This window comes from Balaenoptera musculus, chromosome 2 (assembly GCF_009873245.2).
Source record: "Balaenoptera musculus isolate JJ_BM4_2016_0621 chromosome 2, mBalMus1.pri.v3, whole genome shotgun sequence".
In the NCBI taxonomy this organism is placed as follows: domain Eukaryota; kingdom Metazoa; phylum Chordata; class Mammalia; order Artiodactyla; family Balaenopteridae; genus Balaenoptera; species Balaenoptera musculus.
Genome location: NC_045786.1, coordinates 96,990,293 through 97,011,588, shown reverse-complemented (window position 1 = coordinate 97,011,588; position 21,296 = coordinate 96,990,293). Strand labels below are relative to the sequence as shown.

Genomic DNA, 21,296 nt, shown 5'->3' with positions numbered 1-21,296 from the left:
ACTAGGGGATGTCAGATTAAAAAGATGTTCTGAGAAGGTGAGTGGACTTGGCCTCTCTAACTCAAGATGCAGAAACAGAACCACCACAGAAAATAGTCTTGCCTCCATTCCCTATGGCTTAAAACTTCGTATTTTTTTTGCAAAGGCAGGCAACTGGTTCTTCTCCTGCTTGGTTTGACTTACCAAACTCCCCTTACATTTGGACAAACGCAATTCTCACAGTAGGATGCAAACACAAGTGCAGTGACCTAATGAATTTAGGAAGGAGAATGGTCAAAAGTACAAAGATCTTTCAAAGTTAGCGTGGGTACACAGATTTGTAATTCCTTCTAGGAAGTCAGCTACAGAAGGGACATTAGAGGACAGAGCATAAGGGTTCAATTCATTCTCCCTGTCTCTGTTTTTTAATTAAATTTTAGGACATGCCAAAAATATTCTAGGGTTTGGGAGAGAAAAAGGTAAAAGGGTTGTTAAGAGTACAAGATTTTAAGATTCACCTCTGAAAGCTAGGCTAATATATCAACCAGGATTAGTCTGCCAAAAATATGAAAATATAAAAACATCATAAATTAGTCAGTTGTCCATGGCTATAATCTGTTTGCCTGATGCCAGATGTACTTATGACAGGAAAAACAGTTGGCTTTAAAACAGCTGGAAAATGTTAAGCACTTTTTTAAAAATGTGTTATATAAGTATCAAATGGGTTGGTGTCTTATTAGGGTATGCAGTTTAAAAGAAGTGGCTATGATTTAACTTGGACCAATGGTAGATTTTTCCATTTTAGCATTGCAGTGTTCATTTAGGGAACTATAATACCATGTAGTCCAAACCCTTTATTAAATCAATGCATTCATTATCTGAAATAAAAGTTTTATTCAATCACTGTATTTTGATAGACTAGACTATTGCACATGAGTAGGAGATAATGGATTGAAAAGAGTGTCCTTGGAGGAGAGGAGCTCAGACCTTCTTTCTTGCACATTCCCAGGAGACAGTCCGTTTCCAGTGCCATCAAGATCTCAGAAGGCAGGGACTGTGAGCCAGCCCTGTGTGCTGTAACGAATCCGTGCATGAAACAGCTAACCATGTAGCTGGTGAGAGGAGAGAATGAAATAATTTCTGCTTAAAATCTGTCTGTGTCATCTTTTAATCTATTTAGGGTGATCGGCTCAGCTGGCTTTATGGCACTCCAGCCATGTGTATGGTAAGGACTCACTAGAAGCCATCATCAAAGTTAGTAAATCTGTGTCTGCTCTCTGCAAGCTCTACTTGCTTAGCCTGATCCGTCCATCTCTCTTACTGCCCAGCAATTAGAGAAAGAGCAGGCAGAACTCTTAAGGAGTGATAAGAGAGAGCATGAGACATACTAGGCAGACATGCACATACACAACAGAGATCTGGAAAAAAATACTAATAGATATTTTCACAGCCTGATGTACATAAGCAAGAGGGAAATAAAGGCTCATTAAAAACATACTTACTTTCCCATAACTGCCTATAACTTTGTGCACTGATAGAGTCTTCTAACACAACTTTGTATTTTGGATGCTGTAATAGTCATCAGCATAGACTAATTTTTTTTAATTGAAATATAGTTGATTTACAATGTTATGTTAGTTTCAGGTATACAGCAAAGTGATTCAGTTATACATATATACATATATATTCTTTTTCAGATTCTTTTCCATTGTAGATTATTGCAAGATATTGATTATATTTCCCTGTGCTATACAGTAGGTCCTTGTTGTTTATCTATTTTATATATAGTAGTGTGTATCTGTTAATCCCAGACTCCTAATTTATCCCTCCCTCCCTCCCTCCTTGCCTTTCCTCTTTGGTAACTGTAAGTTTGTTTTCTATGTGTATCAGTCTATTTCTGTTTTGTAAATAAGTTCATTTGTATCATTTTTTAGATTCCGCATATAAATGATGTCATATATTTGCCTTTTCTGACTTACTTAGTGTGATAATCTCTGGGTGCATCCATGTTCCTGCAAATGGCATTGTTTCATTATTTTTTTATGGTGGAGTGATATTCCATTGTATACATCTGCCACATCTTCTTTATCCATTCATCTGTTGATGGACATTTAGCTTCCATGTCTTGGCTACTGTAAATCATGCTGCTATGAAAATTGGGGTACATGACTCTTTTCTAATTAGAGTTTTATCTGGATATATGCCCAGGAGTTGGATTGCTGATCATATGGTAACTCAGTTTTTAGTTTTTTAAGGAAGCTCTATACCGTTCTCCATAGTGGATGCACCAATTTACATTCCCACCAATAGTATAGGAGGGTTCCCTTTTTTCTATACCCTCTCCAGCATTTATTATTTGTAGACTTTTTTTTTTTTTTAAACATCTTTATTGAAGTATAATTGCCTTACAATGGTGTGTTAGCTTCTGCTTTATAACAAAGTGAATCAGTTATACATATACAATATGTTCCCATTTCTCTTCCCTCTTGCATCTCCCTCCCTCCCACCCTCCCCATCCCACCCCTCTAGGTGGTCACAAAGCACCGAGCTGATCTTCCTGTGCTATGCGGCTGCTTCCCACTAGCTATCTATTTTACATTTGGTAGTGTATATATGTCCATGACACTCTCTTACCCTGTCACAGACCTACTAGAGAATGGACTTGAGGATATGGGGAGGGGGTGGGGTGAGATGTGACAGGGTATTTGTAGACTTTTTGATGATAGCTATTCTGACTCGTGTGAGGTGATACCTTATTATAGTTTTGGTTTGCATTTCTTTAATAATTAGTGATATTGAGTATCTTTTCATGTGCCTGTTGGCCATCTGAATGAGCATAGACTAATTTTGATACAATCACTAAAATCTAAATTATTCTGAAAAGAGGGCATGGTTAATAAAATCAAGGAAACAATAAAATTGGCCCAAATATATATTTTTAGAAGATTCCAGAACCAAAAGTCAAATATATATTTGTGTACCCCAAGATCAAAACCCTGCTAGTTAAATATTGATGTGAAGGTCTATCACCTAATGGCAAAAATTTCTTAAATTTCAAACCCTGAAAGTGATCCCGTCTATACAGCATCCTGGATTTCTTGCAACCATAGTCTGGATGCATACATTGCTACAAAGATCTCTGGGAAATGCTCTTTGGCAGCAGATCTGGAAAATTATGAAAAAATACTCACCAGTATAAATTGTGTTAAAAGATGGTTAGGCTACTTCCTGAACATTTAATAGCTATTTGCATTTATTTACACACATAAGTTGCATCCCCATACTGATATAAACTGTTTCTGTTAAAATCCTGAGGAAGTGAAAGGGAGAATAAAGGGGGAGACAAGAATATAGTGGTTTGGTAAGGGTAGAATCAGTAGCCCCTCACCCCCAAAAACATTTCTAAAACTATCCTTCTCACAGGGACGATTTCAGTTTTTCCCACCTCATAAAAGGAAGGGAAATGATTCTTGATTGGAGAGGAGTTATCACATGATCATGTCTTGAACCTTTGCATTGTTTCCCCACTTTTCAACACTTGAGTGAAAAGAGGACAGGGGATAGTGACTCTCCTTCTGAAGTAAGGCAGGCCCAACATTGAGCCAGCTCCAAATCTAGGTCACGGTTAATGTTTCATCCACTGTGTCTTCCACCTGGAGCTCAAATGCAATGCTGAAATGCATTGGATTGGAGGTGATTGCTTTTTCTGGACACAGTATGAGAGTGATTTATGAGGGAGGAGACAGAAATGGGTGAGACCTGCAAAACCTAGTGTCTTCATACTGCTTAAGAGTGCCCTGCTTACCCCTGACTAATGTGGCAACAATTCTAAGGAGGCTTTAGTCAATATACTGTAGTACACACGATGCTCCTCACTTTGGCCTGGAATCAAGACCCTTTTGAAAAGTTAGCACGTTTCTTCACATGAAGGGAGCCATTCATGTCAATGGGTGTTTCACAGGTCCCAGGGTCAGAGTGTAGGCTAATGTACTCAGTAGTAAGTACCAGTCATCCTTCTTAACTAGGCCAGCATTTGTCCAGTTGAAATGGCTAATATATGTACTTCTAGTTCCCTTTCTCAAGCTTTTAATGACTGCAGAAAGCTCCCCCAAATATGATATTTGTTTCCTATTTTCTCAGTGCTAAAAAATGGGCAGCTCTTCTTTTTCTTCTTATACTGACGTGAGAGCTTGGCTTTTGACAATTTAAACTCTGTACGAAACCCTAGAATTTGGAACCGTTGTCTTTACTCACTCATACTCACTCATTGAGGAACAAAGCCCCTTTCCAAAATAAATAGACTTGAGATCTAGACTGTGGAAGCTGGAAGGAGTAGAGTTAGGCATAGAAGTGCTGTATTTTGAAGACGCTCACCATGAAAATAGTGCAGAGGTACAGAGAGGCTACAGCTATTGCTTGTAAGGATAAATCAGGTAGTGGATATTGTTATGGGCTGAATTGTGTTCCCCCAAAATTCATATGTTGAAGCCCTAACCTCCAGTACCTTATAATGTGACTGGATTTGGAGACAGGACCTCTAAAGAGGTACTTAAGGTAAAAGGAAGTTATATGGGTGAGCCCTCATCCAGTATGACTGGTGAATGTATAATAAGAGGTGATTATGACGCAAGCAACACAGACTGAGGGGTGATTATGTGAGGAGGAGAGAAGGTGGCTATCTGCAAGCCGTGGACCAGAGGCCTCAGAAGAAACCAACCTGCTGACACCTTGATCTTGGGCTTCTAGCCTCCTTGGATTTCTGCTGCTTAAGGCACCCAGTCTGTGGTATTCTGTTATGGCAGCCCTAGAAGACTAATACAGATTTGAAAGTGCTTGTAATTGATAGAGTATTATACACATGCCGTTATCATCATCATTATTATGGAGAACATTCTAAAGCTAAAAGGGAGGGAGAAGGGGTATCATGGAGGAGCCAGGGAGTGGAAACCAGCCTGGACACACAAAAGCAACACATATCAATAAAAGTGTATTGAATGCTGACTATGTGTGAGGTGTACCAAGGTGAACAAGAGATGTGTTTTGACCCCTAGCACATGTCAACATGATAAAGAAGTTACTGAAAGAACTAGAGACGCTCAGGGAGAAGGCAATTACTTCTGCTTGTTGGGTGTGGTGAGTGGAGGTTGGGGAGAGGAGAGTTTTCAGAATTTTCATAAAAAGAGAGTGGTATTTTGTGAAGCAGATGACATGGGGACAGAGGAGGAAAGGCGTCAGGGGCACTCATACATGAAGGTACGCCATGTCACTGGGAAAAAGCACACAGTGTGATAGCAGGACAGAAGACGCATGGGAGAGTTCTGGGAACTAAGACCTGAAAACTAGGTTAGCATCAACTTGTAGAGGGCCTTGAATGCTGTGTGAAGGGACTTGGATGCTATCATGTAGGCAATAATGAAGGAAAATATATTGTTTTCATTATCTCAGTATTTCTTTAGTTTCTGCCCTTATGTTTTTTTCACTTCCATTGCACATCTTCACTCAGACTTCAAGTGCCTTCTCTCTCTCCCAGTCCACCAGGTTCCATCAGCCAAACTGCTCCTTAAAAGCCATCTTTTATAGAGGCTTAAGTGATTTTCCATTGACCCCCCACCCTTGAAAAGTGTGGTGATAGCCACACTAGTGGCTGAAAAGTGATAGCCTTGATGTCCTAGACCCTGTGCAAGTTTTGTCACCAATTTGATGGATTTTTTTAGGGCATGTCATTTTTGCAATTTGTTAATAACTGACAAAACAGTCACTCACAGGGATCAGCCAAAGTATTTTGGGGTCTCAAAAAACATTGATTGACTAGGTGAGCAAAATGTGTCTAAAACTTGATGTATACCCCATTCTCTGGCCTGGGCATATCCTCTCTCTCTCTCTCTTTCTCTTTGTATCTGAATTAAAATAACATCTATCAATTATGGAATATGGCCAAACAGTTAAAGACAAGTTATGAGATTAATTGGAAATTCATGCCATTCCTTGGAGAAGTTTCAGGAGGAATCTTTATTGATTCATGTTTATATATCACAGGGAAAAATGAAATCACATTCACTCTTTATTCAAAATAAACTTTATCACATATATGCAAATAGATATACAGAACCTTTTGACTGTGGTAGGGATACTGAAGTACACTGCAGAATATGTACCCACACAATTAGGTGGTAGAAGAATTTGCTAAATGTCTAAAAAGACAGAAACAGTCTTTTATCACTACATTTTCTGCTCCTGTGTACCAACTTGTAAATTAGAAGTGAATGTACATGCCTCTCTAGCTCTATTTTCAGCACACTAATAAAAAACTTTCATTTTGACCAAGAGTTAGTTTTCATGTTCTTAGAATTTACTCTTCTAACAGATTTTTAAAATCCATTATATAATTTTAATTATAGAAAGGCCATTCTTGCAGAAGCAGTATAAACGAAGTGGTTAAGAACGAGAGCTCTGGTGTCAGATCACCCTGGTTCAAGTCCTGGTTCTTCAGTTTGTGGTGACCATGTCCTCGTCATTTTTATCTCTTTGCACCATAGAGGATCACTGTGAGGATTAAATGAAATAATGCAGCTAAAATGTATGCTTAGCACAGTAGTGGATGAAGGTAATAATCTGCTATATAGAAAAGAACATTCTCTGCTAAATACTGGGCCTCAAAAGTGCATTGATAGGGAAGCCATACAGAATGCAAATACAACTGTCATCTCCAAGTACAAACTGTCTGGTCAGTGGACAAGAAATGATAATGATGATGCAATTGGTAAACCATAATACCAGAAAAATCAGTCCCTTTACAAGTTTCAACTAGTGGTTCAGAAGAAGCTGACTTTACACAGGTCTAGCAGGAAGCTAAAAGTTCAGAGAGTTTGTGCTGATAGGGAATAGTTTTGAAATCTTGATACCTAGGTAGAAAAGGTCATTTTGGGTCTTATTGCTTAACAAAAGCCCTGTGGATTGCAGTATTAAAATCCTTAGGACAGCTGTGCCTCAGTGAGACAAAGACATTTCAGAATGGTGCTGAGAGCAGTTAGTGTGAAGAGCTTGCTCCTCAAGCAGAGTGGTGGAGTTCTTGTTTGGTGGTCTGAGTGCTAAGCCAGCATGCCACATGGATGAGTTCTCCTCTGTGTAAATGGGTCACGGGTACCAGAACCAGTGTAGGTGCAATCTTGTCCATCTCTGCCTCCAACAGTGTCTGGAACTCAAATGCAAAAACAGAAAAATGATGCGTTTTCACCGTTGACCTTGCACAGACCAGGTGCACAGTCAATAGTTGTTGAATACATTTATCTACCACTGCAAAGTCAATTTCTTTGGGGTTAGGACAGGGATAAAGACTCTTGTGTCGTGTACTGGCCTGACACCCAGCACCCACTGTGTCTGGTTCTGTGGTGTGTCTTGCCTGAGGAGTTCTCCATTATCATACCAAGTGGAACCAATGTTAAAATATTTTGCAGGTCTCCAACTTTTCTGCTTCTTCATCTTAACAGAAATAATACCTGTAACATGATTGAAATGAAAATGTCTTTTCCTAGATCTGAAAACTATGTTCAGGTTAAGGTTATTTAAAATTAGAAAAGGAATACAACCCAAAAGAAACATTTAAGACAAAATATAACGATGATAAAACCAGCAATATTAGAAGGCATTTGCTATTAATTTCATGGTGTTAATCATGGGAGTGAAACATGAGATATTATACATTATAAATATGGGATTGGAAGAAATATTAAGTATACATTTTTTTTTATACTGCAGGTTCTTATTAGGCATCAATTTTATACACATCAGTGTATACATGTCAATCCCAATCGCCCAATTCAGCACACCACCATCCCCACCTCACCGCAGTTTTCCCCCCTTGGTGTCAATATGTCCATTCTCTACATCTGTGTCTCAACTTCTGCCCTGCAAACTGGCTCATCTGTACCATTTTTCTAGGTTCCACATACATGCATTAATATACGATATTTGTTTTTCTCTTTCTAACTTACTTCACTCTGTATGACAGTCTCTAGATCCATCCACGTCTCAACAAATGACCCAATTTCGTTCCTTTTTATGGCTGAGTAATAGTCCATTGTATATATATACCACATCTTCTTTATCCATTCGTCTGTTGATGGGCATTTAGGTTGTTTCCATGACCTGGCTATTGTAAATAGTGCTGCAATGAACATTGGGGTGCATGTGTCTTTTTGAATTGTGGTTTTCTCTGGGTATATGCCCAGTAGTGGGATTGCTGGATCATATGGTAATTCTGTTTTTAGTTTTATAAGGAACTTTCATCATACTGTTCTCCATAGTGGCTGTATCAATTTACATTCCCACCAACAGTGCAAGAAGTTTCCCTTTTCTCCACACCTTCTTCAGCCATTTGTTGTTTGTAGATTTTTTGATGAAGCCCATTCTAACTGGTGTGAGGTGATACCTCATTGTAGTTTTCATTTGCATTTCTCTAATAATTAGTGATGTTGAGCAGCTTTTCATGTGCTTCTTGGCCATCTGTATGTCTTCTTTGGAGAAATGTCTGTTTAGGTCTTCTGCCCATTTTGGGATTGGGTTGTTTGTTCTTTTAATATTGAGCTGCATGAGCTGTTTATATATTTTGGAGATTAATCCTTTGTCCGTTGATTCATTTGCAAATATTTTCTCCCATTCTGAGGGTTGTCTTTCCATCTTATTTATGGTTTCCTTTGCTGTGCAAAAGCTTTGAAGTTTCATTAGGTCCCATTTGTTTATTTTTGTTTTTATTTCCATTACTCTAGGAGGTGGATCAAAAAAGATCTTGCTGTGATTTATATCAAAGAGTGTTCTTCCTATGTTTTCCTCTAAGAGTTTTATAGTGTCCAGTCTTACATTTAGGTCTCTAATCCATTTTGAGCTTATGTTTGTGTATGGTCTTAGGGAGTGTTCTAATTTCATTCTTTTACAGGTAGCTGTCCAGTTTTCCTAGCACCACTTATTGAAGAGACTGTCTTTTCTCCATTGTATATCATCGCATCCTTTGTCATAGATTAGTTGACCATAGGTGCGTGGGTTTACCTCTGGGCTTTCTATCTTGTTCCATTGATCTATGTTTCTGTTTTTGTGCCAGTACCATATTGTCATGATTACTGTAGCTTTGTAGTATAGTCTGAAGTCAGGGAGTCTGATTCGTCCAGCTCTGTTTTTTTCCCTCAAGACTGCTTTGGCTATTCGGGGTCTTTTGTGTCTCCATACGAATTTTAAGATTTTTTGTTCTAGTTCCGTAAAAAATGCCATTGGTAATTTGATAGGGATTGCATTGAATCTGTAGATTGCTTTGGGTAGTATAGTCATTTACAAAATATTGATTCTTCCAATCCAAGAACATGGTATATCTCTCCATCTGTTGGTGTCATCTTTAATTTCTTTCATCAGCGTCATAGTTTTCTGCATACAGGTATTTTGTCTCCCTAGATAGGTTTATTCCTAGGTATTTTATTCTTTTTGTTGCAATGGTAAATGGGAGTGTTTCCTTAATTTCTCTTTCAGGTTTTTCATCATTAGTGTATATGAATGCAAGAGATTTCTGTGCATTAATTTTGTATCTTGCAACTTTACCAAATTCATTGATTAGCTCTAGCAGTTTTCTGGTGGCATCTTTAGGATCCTCTATGTATAGTATCATGTCATCTGCAAACAGTGACAGTTTTACTTCTTCTTTTCCAATTTGGATTCCTTTTATTTCTTTTTCTTCTCTGATTGCCGAGGCTAGGACTTCCAAAACTATGTTGAATAATAGTGGTGAGAGTGGACATCCTTGTCTTGTTCCTGATCTTAGAGGAAATGCTTTCAGTTTTTCACCATTGAAAATGATATTGGCTGTGGGTTTGTCGTATATGGCCTTTATTATGTTGAGGTAGGTTCCCTCTGTGCCCACTTTCTGGAGAGTTTTTTATCATAAATGGGTGTTGAATTTTGTCAAAAGCTTTTTCTGCATCTATTGAGATGATCATAAGGTTTTTCTTCTTCAATTTGTTAATATGGTGTATCACATTGATTGATTTGCATATATTGAAGAATCCTTGCATCCCTGGGATAAATCCCACTTGATCATGGTGTATGATCCTTTTAATGTGTTGTTGGATTCTGTTTGCTAGTATTTTGTTGAGGATTTTTGCATCTATATTCATCAGTGATATTGGTCTGTAATTTTCTTTTTTTGTAGTATCTTTGTCTGGTTTTGGTATCAGGGTGATGGTGGCCTCATAGAATGAGTTTGGGAGTGTTCCTTCCTCTGCAATTTTTTGGAAGAGTTTGAGAAGGATGGGTGTTAGCTCTTCTCTAAATGTTTGATAGAATTCACCTGTGAAGCCATCTGGTCCTGGACTTTTGTTTGTTGGAAGATTTTTAATCACAGTTTCAATTTCTTTACTTGTGATTGGTCTGTTCATGTTTTCTATTTCTTCCTGGTTCAGTCTTGGAAGGTTATACCTTTTTAAGAATTTGTCCATTTCTTCCAGGTTGTCCATGTTATTGGCATAGAATTGCTTGTAGTAGTCTCTTAGGATGCTTTGTATTTCTGCAGTGTCTGTTGTAACTTCTCCTTTTTCATTTCTAATTTTATTGATTTGAGTCCTCTCCCTCTTTTTCTTGATGAGTCTGGCTAATGGTTTATCAATTTTGTTTATCTTCTCAAAGAACCAGCTTTTAGTTTTATTGATCTTTGCTGTTGTTTTCTTTGTTTGTATTTCATTTATTTCTGCTCTGATCTTCATGATTTCTTTCCTTCTGCTAACTTTGGGTTTTGTTTGTTCTTCTTTCTCTAGTTCCTTTAGGTGTAAGGTTAGATTGTTTATTTGAGATTTTTCTTGTTTCTTGAGGTAGGCTTGTATAGCTATAAACTTCCCTCTTAGAACTGCTTTTGCTGCATCCCATAGGTTTTGGATCGTCGTGTTTTCATTGTCATTTGTCTCTAGGTATTTTTTGATTTCCTCTTTGATTTCTTCAGTGATCTCTTGGTTATTTAGTAACGTAGTGTTTAGCCTCCACGTGTTTGTGTTTTTTACGTTTTTCCCCTGTAATTCATTTCTAATCTCATAGCGTTGTGGTCAGAAAAGATGCTTGATATGATTTCAATTTTCTTAAATTTACTGAGGCTTGATTTGTGACCCATGATGTGATCTATCCTGGAGAATGTTCTGTGTGCACTTGAGAAGAAAGTGTAATCTGCTGTGTTTGGATGGAATGTGCTATAAATATCAATTAAATCTATCTGGTCTATTGTGTCATTTAAAGCTTCTGTTTCCTTATTTATTTTCATTTTGGATGATCTGTCCATTGGTGTAAGTGAGGTGTTAAAGTCCCCTACTATTATTGTGTTACTGTCAATTTCCTCTTTTACAGCTGTTAGCAGTTGCCTTATATATTGAGGTGCTCCTATGTTGGGTGCATATATATTTATAATTGTTATATCTTCTTCTTGGATTGATCCCTTGATCATTATGTAGTGTCCTTCCTTGTCTCTTGTAACATTCTTTATTTTAACCTCTATTTTATCTGATATGAGTATTGCTACTCCAGCTTTCTTTTGATTTCCATTTGCATGGAATATCTTTTTCCATCCCCTCACTTTCAGTCTGTATGTGTCCCTAGGTTGAAGTGGGTCTCTTGTAGAGAGCATATATATGGGTCTTGTTTTTGTATCCATTCAGCAAGCCTGTGTCTTTTGGTTGGAGCATTTAATCCATTCACATTTAAGGTAAGTATCAATATGTATGTTCCTATGACCATTTTCTTAATTGTTTTGAGTTTGTTTTTGTAGGTCCTTTTCTTCTCTTGTGTTTCCCACTTAGAGAAGTTCCTTTAGCATTTGTTGTAGAGCTGGTTTGGTAGTGCTGCATTCTCTTAGCTTTTGCTTGTCTGTAAAGCTTTTGATTTCTCCATTGAATCTGAATGAGATCCTTGCTGGGTAGAGTAATCTTGGTTGTAGGTTCTTCCCTTTCATCACTTTAAGTATATCATGCCACTCCCTTGTGGCTTGTAGAGTTTCTGCTGAGAAATCAGCTGTTAACCTTATGGGAGTTCCCTTGTATATTATTTGTCATTTTTCCCTTGCTGCTTTCAATAATTTTTCTTTGTCTTTAATTTTTGCCAATTTGATTACTATGTGTCTTGGCGTGTTTCTCCTTGGGTTTATCCTGTATGGGGCTCGCTGTGCTTCCTGAACTTGGGTGGCTATTCCCTTTCCCATGTTAGGGAAGTTTTCGACTCTAATCTCTTCAAATATTTTCTCTGGTCCTTTCTCTCTCTCTTCTCCTTCTGGGACCCCTATAATGCGAGTGTTGTTGGGTTTAATGTTGTCCCAGAGGTCTCTTAGGCTGTCTGCATTTCTTTTCATTCTTTTTTCTTTATTCTGTTCTGCAGCAGTGAATTCCACCATTCTGTCTTCCAAGTCACTTATCTGTTCTTCTGCGTGAGTTATTCTGCTATTGATTCCTTCTAGTGTAGTTTTCATTTCAGTTATTGTATTGTTCATCTCTGTTTGTTTGTTCTTTAATTCTTCTAGGTCTTTGTTAAACATTTCTTGCATCTTCTCGATCTTTGCCTCCATTCTGTTTCTGAGGTCCTGGATCATCTTCACTATCATTATTCTGAATTCGTTTTCTGGAAGGTTGCCTATCTCTACTTCATTTAGTTGTTTTTCTGGAGTTGTATCTTGTTCCTTCATCTGGTACATAGCCCTCTGCCTTTTCATTTTGTCTTTCTGTGAATGTGGTTTTCGTTCCACAGGCTGCAGGATTGTAGTTCTTCTTGCTTCTGCTGTCTGCCCTCTGGTAGATAGGCTATCTAAGAGGCTTGTTCAAGTTTCCTGATGGGAGGGACTGGTGGTGGGTAGAGCTGGCTGTTGCTCTGGTGGGCAGAGCTCAGTAAAACTTTAATCCGCTTGACTGCTGATGGGTGGGGCTGGGTTCCCTCCCTGTTGGTTGTTTGGCCTGAGGCAACCCAACACTGGAGCCTACCTGGGCTCTTTGGTGGGGCTAATGACAGACTCTGGGAGGGCTCACGCCAAGGAGTACTTCCCAGAACTTCTGCTGCCAGTGTCCTTATCCCCACGGTGAGCCACAGCCACCCCCCACCTCTGCAGGAGACCCTCCCAACACTAGCAGGTAGATCTGTTTCAGTCTCCCCTGGGTTCACTGCTCCTTCCCCTGGGTCCCGATGTGCACACTACTTTGTGTGTGCCCTCCAAGAGTGGAGTCTCTGTTTCCCCTAGTCCTGTCGAAGTCCTGCAATCAAATCCCACTAGCCTTCAAAGTCTGATTGTCTAGGAATTCCTCCTTCTGTTGCCTGACCCCTAGGTTGGGAAGCCTGACGTGGGGCTCAGAACCTTCACTCCAGTGGGTGGACTTCTGTGGTATAAGTGTTCTCCAGTCTGTGAGTCACCCACGCAGCAGTTATGGGATTTGATTTTGCTGTGATTGCGCCCCTTCTACTGTCTCATTGTGGCTTCTCCCTTGTCTTTGGATGTGGGGTATCTTTTTTGGTGAGTTCCAGTGTCTTCCTGTCGATGATTGTCCAGCAGCTAGTTGTGATTCTGGTGCTCTCGCAAGAGGGAGTGAGAGCACGTCCTTCTACTCTGCCATCTTGGTTCCAATCCCCTAAGTATACATTTTTATTAATAAATAATAAAAGCAAAAGAAGAAAACAAAAATCTTTTCTAATATCATCCAACTTCTTGGTAAATAAAAATTTCTCATATGGCAGAATTTCCTCCCTAAACTGAGAAATTCTCTTGTAACTAAAACTGTCACGAAGTTGCCACATTAGACTAATGACCTTTAGTTATAATCGGAATAATTGAATTTTAAATTGTCAGGAAAATGGAACTGAAATTCATAAAATTTGCCAAGAGAATAGCTCTTTGATATGCACTTGACAATCTGAAAAATACAGCAGCTTAAAAAAAAATGAATCTGCTATTGCATTATCCAAGGGCAAAGCAAGCACTTGAATATTCTTTTTAAAAGCATTTCCCCCATCATGATCTCAGGATTAAAAAATAGCTCAGCCACTTTTGTTGAATTTGCAGTACATTTGCTTTAAGTCTTCTTTAGAGAAGCATTTTATCAGTGAAATTTTTTACATGAATCCTGTACCCAATGTAAGGATCATTTATAGCTAACTTCTTATTGGAATCACATTTAATGATATACTCACAATGATGCCCAATCTCCAATCATGCAGAGTATGGAAGAAATAAGAAAATTATTTAACTGGATAAAAATTGTAATGCATAGGAATGAAATATTTTGAATTTCTGTGGATTAAGAAGACTATCCATTCCTGAATTTATTCCACATTGAAAATTGTTGACACTAGAGGTGAGTATTGACAGAAGTAGGGCTGATCAATATTGAACCTTAAGGGTCAAAGGACTTCATGTTTGGTGTAATAAGCAACTTAGTTTAGGTATTGCAGTATTTCCATAAAGTAACAATTATTAAGGGTCAGGCAAGGTTTCTATTATAAACTCTATTTCAAGGGAGGCTTGGGGAGGCATAGTTCCAGAGTCTCCAAAGGCATGTGATAGTATGACATGTGATAGTATGATTGAAGCAGGATGATAGTTTGGAAATAAACAAAGAGAAAGTGAGTCATTATATTCAAAGTTGAGGAAGTATTAATATTTCCATTCTCCAGATTCAAAACCCATCTTTTCTTACCACAGACTTTTTATGAAATCTTTAAACCCAGGAAGCTTTAGATGAGAGGTAAATCTCTTTTGAGTTTTTAAGTAGCTTGAAATCTTTACTTTTGAAAATTATCTAGCACATTCAAGCAGGCTATAAATTATAAATACAACCAGAGGGAGCTGTGTATCTGTTCAACAACATATAGTTCAATGAAATCTCAGAAACGCCCTCTACACTTCCACTTAGTTGTGTGTAGAGCATTAGTAGCACATGGAAATCATTAGCTTTTACTCAAACATACTTGATCATGTTGCTTACTGAGTTGCTTAAGGTTGGTTTTCCAGCAAATCTGACTTTTTATATAACTAAGAAATAGTGTTTTAATTATTTACTTTAAAATTTGTATTGGACACATTGTGACTTAAACTTGAAAACAAACAATAAAGTAAATATAATATATATCAATTATTTTATAATAATAAAATAATGATGAAATAGATAATTACTTAGAAATATATATTGCTTGGCCTAGAATTTAACAACATAATTTTTAAAAATAATAATTAGGGAATAAATTAACATGAACATTTTAAAATTAACATGAAAAAGTTTAAGACTATTGAATTTGGGTTTGAAAGAAAGGATGGCATATCTGAATAGAGGAGGAGGGGCTGAAGTACTAACTCAAGTACTTTCTACTTATACTGAGCTCCATATAAACACAATTTCTGAATCTTCATGTCCTTCCTAGGCAGACACTAAGTGGTCTGCCCCCTTGTGACCTTTCTTCTAGAATTCAGAATGTATAGATACATTCAAACAACAGAAGTGGGCATTGATCTGTCAAGGAAGACGCCATGCACTTTCAGTTTCCATTACATTAAACAAAATACTCATTAGTGCTTGGCATCTTCCCAAGCAGACACAATCTAGGTGTCCACTGAGGCCTCATTGTGCAGTTAAGAAGTTTAGAAATACCTTCTATACATTAGCTAGGGAAAATTAAGGGATGGATAAAACTACTCCAGGGTAAGAAGGCTGGAATTACTGGGAACAAACACACATAGAATATCAGCTGTCAGCTAGACAAACTATCTCTGTCTTTAAGATCAGTTAGATATTTAAGGAGGGAAAGACTAAAGATCCCTGTGCTTAATCATTATTACCCTCCTTTAAGAAACTGCAATATGCTTTACTCTGGTAGTATTCAGTCATATTAAAACAAAATCACATCTAGGTATGTGGTAGAAAAAATAATCTGGAAACCTGTCATCACAACATAATTATTCCTATAATTTACCCAACAAGAAAACCAAGTGCTAGTATTACTAAGAGGTCATAACAGTGTTAAACTTACACTGAAAACTTACTCTGAAATCCACATTCATTAAAACTACTGAAACGTGTTTTATTGCTAAACATCCACTGCCACATCCAAAACAGCTTCTAGAAAATACTAGAGAGCAACTACTTGCATGCAGGTCAGACGTACAAAAGTATTTTCCCAAGTGTTTCCTTCCCTCCCTCTCTTTCTCCCATCCATCCCTCCCTCCCTCCCTCCATCCTTTCACCCAGCAAGCATTTATTAAGTACTATCTGCCAGGCACTGGGCCAAGTGCTGGGGCTACAACAGTGAGTAAGACAGACAAGGCTTAGGTATACGTGAAGTTACAGGCTAGCACATAAGGCAAAAGGTTTTATAAAATCTCTGTTGCTTTCAGTATTAAAATAACTGTATTTGAGAAATGTTCATGCAAGACCAGTACTTCAAAAATTTTTGAAGACCAAACTTCAAAATTCATTCATGTTACCTATTCTTCACCCTCTGGTAGGGAAATGGGAAGAAAAGCTTTTCATGGCAAAATTTCTCTTATTTTAAAGAGACATTTATCTTTCTACTTTGGCTGATACAGTCGAATCTACCAGAAAGTTGTAGGAACAAGTGTTAAACATAAGCTCTTTCTCAAAAGGATGCTGTGTTATGTAGCCATAAGGCATGTATGAAAGAATAGGCAAAAGGAAAGAATATATCCTAAACATGGAACATGAAAACCTCCTTGAGTTTGCCACAATGTACTCTCCCTGCTTTTTAACTCAAAGACACCATTCTATCAGTACTTAACACAGATCTTTAAATCCCAGAGCTAATAATGCTTCCCAGCTACAGCTGGATGCATCTGACAAGCAGCATGTAGTAGGAAACCTCACAGGGGATAAGGTTCCTAACAGTCAACTAAGAGTTCAAATCCCCTGAGAGGTGCCCCTGGTGTGCAGAGCACTTAACCTTTCGACCAGTACCAACATGACTATTCACAAATTATTGATGTCCCTAAATCCCTGGCAGATTGCAGACAGTTCTTGTATCCAGTGAAGCCCAAGCATATGGCCACTAATGGGATGGATTAAAAAAAACACACATACACATTCATTCTTTGCTACATGAATATAAAGCCACTGAAATGCTAGAAGGTGATTGAACTGGATGGAACACTGTTAAATACATGCTTAGCCTCATGTTATGGATCATTTCCATTGACATCTATCTGCGTCCTTGGTACAGTTTAATTAAAGCTGTCTGGAACAAGTCTGCCCTCTAAATGATCGGCAGAGCAATGAAAAGGTGAAACACGAGGAGGCTTGAGGCCTTTTTTGTAAAGCATTCAAATGACTGTCTCTGTGGTTAAGAACAGCAGCAGGGAAGAAATTCGTTTACAAAATTAGCTAGCCATTAGGCTTTTCTGTAAGAGAAGGCAAGGCTCCTTCTGATGTTATCTTAGAACACCAGAAACCAAGTCAGGTATACCAGATCTTAAAAACTCAAACTGAGCCATATTCTGGTCCAAAATAGATATCCTTTTTTTTGGTTCTAAAGCAGTAAATATAACAACAAACTTTCTTATTTGTCGTTACTTTGCAAAATATAACCCCCAAATGGAACAATTTTGCCTAAAATAGTCCCTTTCTTCAGATAGTTTTGCAACTCATGGTAGGAACACCATCTATTTAATTTGGTTTTACAGCATATAGAATACTAGCATGGCAAGTATAGCTTCAAACAATTAAGATATTTCTTTTTTTTTTTTTAAATAATTCTTTATTTTTATTTTTTTATTTATTTTTGGCTGTGTTGGGTCTTCGTTTCTGTGCGAGGGCTTTCTCCAGTTGCGGCAAGCGGGGGCCACTCTTCATTGCGGTGCGCGGGCCTCTCACTATCGTGCCCTCTCTTGTTGCAGAGCACAGGCTCCAGACGCGCAGGCTCAGTAGTTGTGGCTCACGGGCCTAGTTGCTCCGCGGCATGTGGGATCTTCCCAGACCAGGGCTTGAACCCGTGTCCCCTGCATTGGCAGGCAGATTCTCAACCACTGCACCACCAGGGAAGCCCCCTAAGATATTTCTTGAATAACCTTCATGTTTCCAGCACTGTTAAGGTTCTGGGGAAACAGTAAACAAAATATGGATCCAGGGCGTAAGAAATGTGGAACATAGTTAAAAGATTGAATCTTAAATTAGCTAATTATACCTACTTCTTTTCTATAGTACTTTCTCTCCCCTTTATTATGATTTTATTTAAAGAGATATAAATTATATTTGTTCTTCAGTACCAGAATTAATTATACTTTATAAAAGTGTCCAAAGGACTGTGGCATGTTTAAAATTTTCATTCATTGGCTTCTCCACGCAAATCTATCTGTCATGATGTGGGCTTATTGTCTTCATTTAATATTTATTTGGTATCTACTTCATATATGACACTGAATTATACCCTGCATCCTCCTTCCCCCACCCCCACCTCAAATGACTTTGTCTCTATCTGTTATAACATGTTCATCCAGGCTGGCGAAAGGTAATAGTAGCACTAAACAGAAAAGCACTCCTAAATTCACTTAGGATGATGTTCAGGAGTGCTGATTATCCTAGCCCTGATGCCTAAGAGAAATTAGTCAGACCTAGAAGATATTATATTGAAGCAAATAGGTCATAAGTTAAAGCCTGTTAAGTAGGACAACACTTATTGAGTGACACTGTGCTGGGAACTCTGGGGAACAGGAAACAAGCACAGGCATCCTCAACAAACTCAAAAACTGGGAAGATGTACACACTGAAAGTCACCAAGGAATGATGGTGTCAGATAAGCAAAAACTGGAGACCATAGGGCAGGCAAAAGCGCCTAGCTGAATCCGGTTGTCCAGCTGTCCTCATTGAAGGCACCAGACATGTGAATGAAGCTGCCTTGAGCCCTCCAGACAAGCTAGCTATCAGATAAATTCCAATGAGTAACTCTTGTTAATGCCACATGGAGCAGAACAATTGCTCAGCAGAATCTTGCCCAAATTTCTGATTCACAGAATCAAGAAATATAAAACAGCGATGGTTGTTGTTTTAAGTCACTAAGTTTTGGAGTATTCTGTTATGTGGCAATATATAACTAGAATGGAGGCTATGCCATAAAATGAACGTGTCATGATAAGCCCCCAACTTAGAGTTATAGTAGTAGGAACTGAAGAGAGGCACATGTTTTTGGGAAAAGATACTAAGTTTTCCTTTGTGTTTATAACAGGTTGACAAATTTTTTCTGTAAAGGACTTTGTGGGCTGTATGATCTCTGTTACTCAACTGTGTCACTGTAGGGCAAAAGAAGCCATAGACAATATGTAAATGAATATGGGTAGCTGAGTTTCAATAAAACTTTATTTACAAAAACAGGCTGCTGGCCAAAGTTGGCCATAGGTCATAGGTTGCTTTCCCCTGGTTTATAATGTTTGAGATACTGAGTAAAATTCAACCGGAAATATGCTATATGTAGATGACACACAGGAATGGGGCTTTGTGACAAGTCAGGGCTGGAGATATGGATTAGAGAATAGATAAATATTTTTGAAGAGAGCCTAGGATACTACTGTTGTATCTTCTTAAGGTTGCTTTTACTTTGTTATTTCTTTTAAATGATATTAGTTAGGATAGTTGGTAAACACATTAGTGGGCTGAGGCATTACTTGAGTCTTTAGGTGGTACCACTGAACCAGGGAATTTATAATCTGGAGACATCAGAGGACAAAATCAAATAGATTTTCAGATATATTAATAGTGGTCCTGGGTCCACTGTCAACGGTTTTCAAATTTGTGAAACTTCAACCCAATGTATTTTATGAGTAAATTGGACTATTCTAGAACCATTTTTTCTAAGTGTGGCCAATATCATTCTAATTTTTAATTTTTATCACATTCATGATTTATTTGAACCGTATGAGTTTGGCAATACTTCTTGCTCATATTTGAAAAGCATCTATAACATTAATGTCCCAAGTATTTATATCCCGAACTATCTAGAAAAGTCAATGGTTATTTTCCATAATTTATGATATATTGAAGGCATTTTATCATGCTATTTACTGTTATGTCATGGGAAAAAAGTGTGACCTTTGAAGAAATAAAACAAGCAGTTTTTTAGTTCTCCTGCATATCTGCTAAGTTTATGGATATTTATTTTAGGCTTTATAAAAATTCTATCAGGCAGCTAAACAGTTTAGACTCACACAGCATGTAAATTCTATTAAACAGGGGCTCTTTACCCTTTCACCTATTGCCCTACATGTGCTTGGTACAGTGGTGCAACTATTCAGAACAAATACCAATAGTCTGCTTAAAATCCTTAATATAACTAATGCAGGCATGCTAGAGGGTTCTGGTGAATATTCAAAGGGGGTTTTATCCACTTAAGGCAAAGAACGGTTTGAACAGTTCTGTTTTGGGCCACAAAAAGAGCACCCTGGTTAAGAGGTGAAGGCTTCTTGTGGTTCCCGCATTTGATAAAGTACAGACCTTGCTGCCTTCCCTCATAGACCTGTGACCTCAAGCTCTGGCCTTTAGACTTTTTTCCTCCTTGAGAGAGAAATGATTAGTAAGGTCCTTCTATTAGATATGTTAGCAGTTTGTGCTAAAAAGAGGATTTTAATAATATTGAATTGCAAAGAACTATGAGGCAAGGCTTTACTCTAGATACTAAGACAAACCCAGTTTAAGTTGGTGCCATAGCTCCTATGAAGGGCCATCTGTTTAGCTCTAATAGTATTTTCTTTTTTTTTTTTTTTTCACCTTTGTAGCTTGGTTTCAAACCCTGTCTGGGACACCTGCTCAATGTGAAATGAGATTGGTGGGTCTCAGTCCATTTGTGGCTGGCTGAAATTTTCCATCTTCTTTTCCAGAAAAATGGTCCATAAGGACATTAAGTGAAAAGAGTTAGATGTCACACGTGCATTCACGTGTAGGTGTACTGGAGGCCTAGATAATCTTCCTGTGTGAAAAGTACAATATAAATTCAGCACTGGTTCATTGGTTCATCCACTTTGCCTCTCAGCAGCTCTCTAACACCTGAGGTCTCCTGTCTCCTAAAGATGATGCAACTTTAGGGACATCTTTTTACTATTCTAAGCCACTGCATAATTTGAGCTGAGATTGTAACGTTGCTTGAAATTGGCTGTGATTTGCTGCTTCATTTAAACAGGGATGGTGTATGAAAGTAGTATAGAGGTACATGTTCTGTGCTTTTTTACATTATGTGAATACATCTAAAGTCTCCATAAACAACAATGAAAGAATTTTCATAGTTTACGAGTAAACAGATTAGATGCCTTCAGACCATACATTACTCAAGAGAGAAAG

General features: G+C 38.0%; 1 long non-coding RNA gene across 2 annotated transcripts in view; it reads left to right on the top strand.

Moving 5' to 3' along the window:
- LOC118889304 overlaps positions 1 to 21,296 on the top strand; it is a 141,392-nt gene that overhangs the window by 82,712 nt on the left and 37,384 nt on the right. The window lies entirely within an intron of this gene.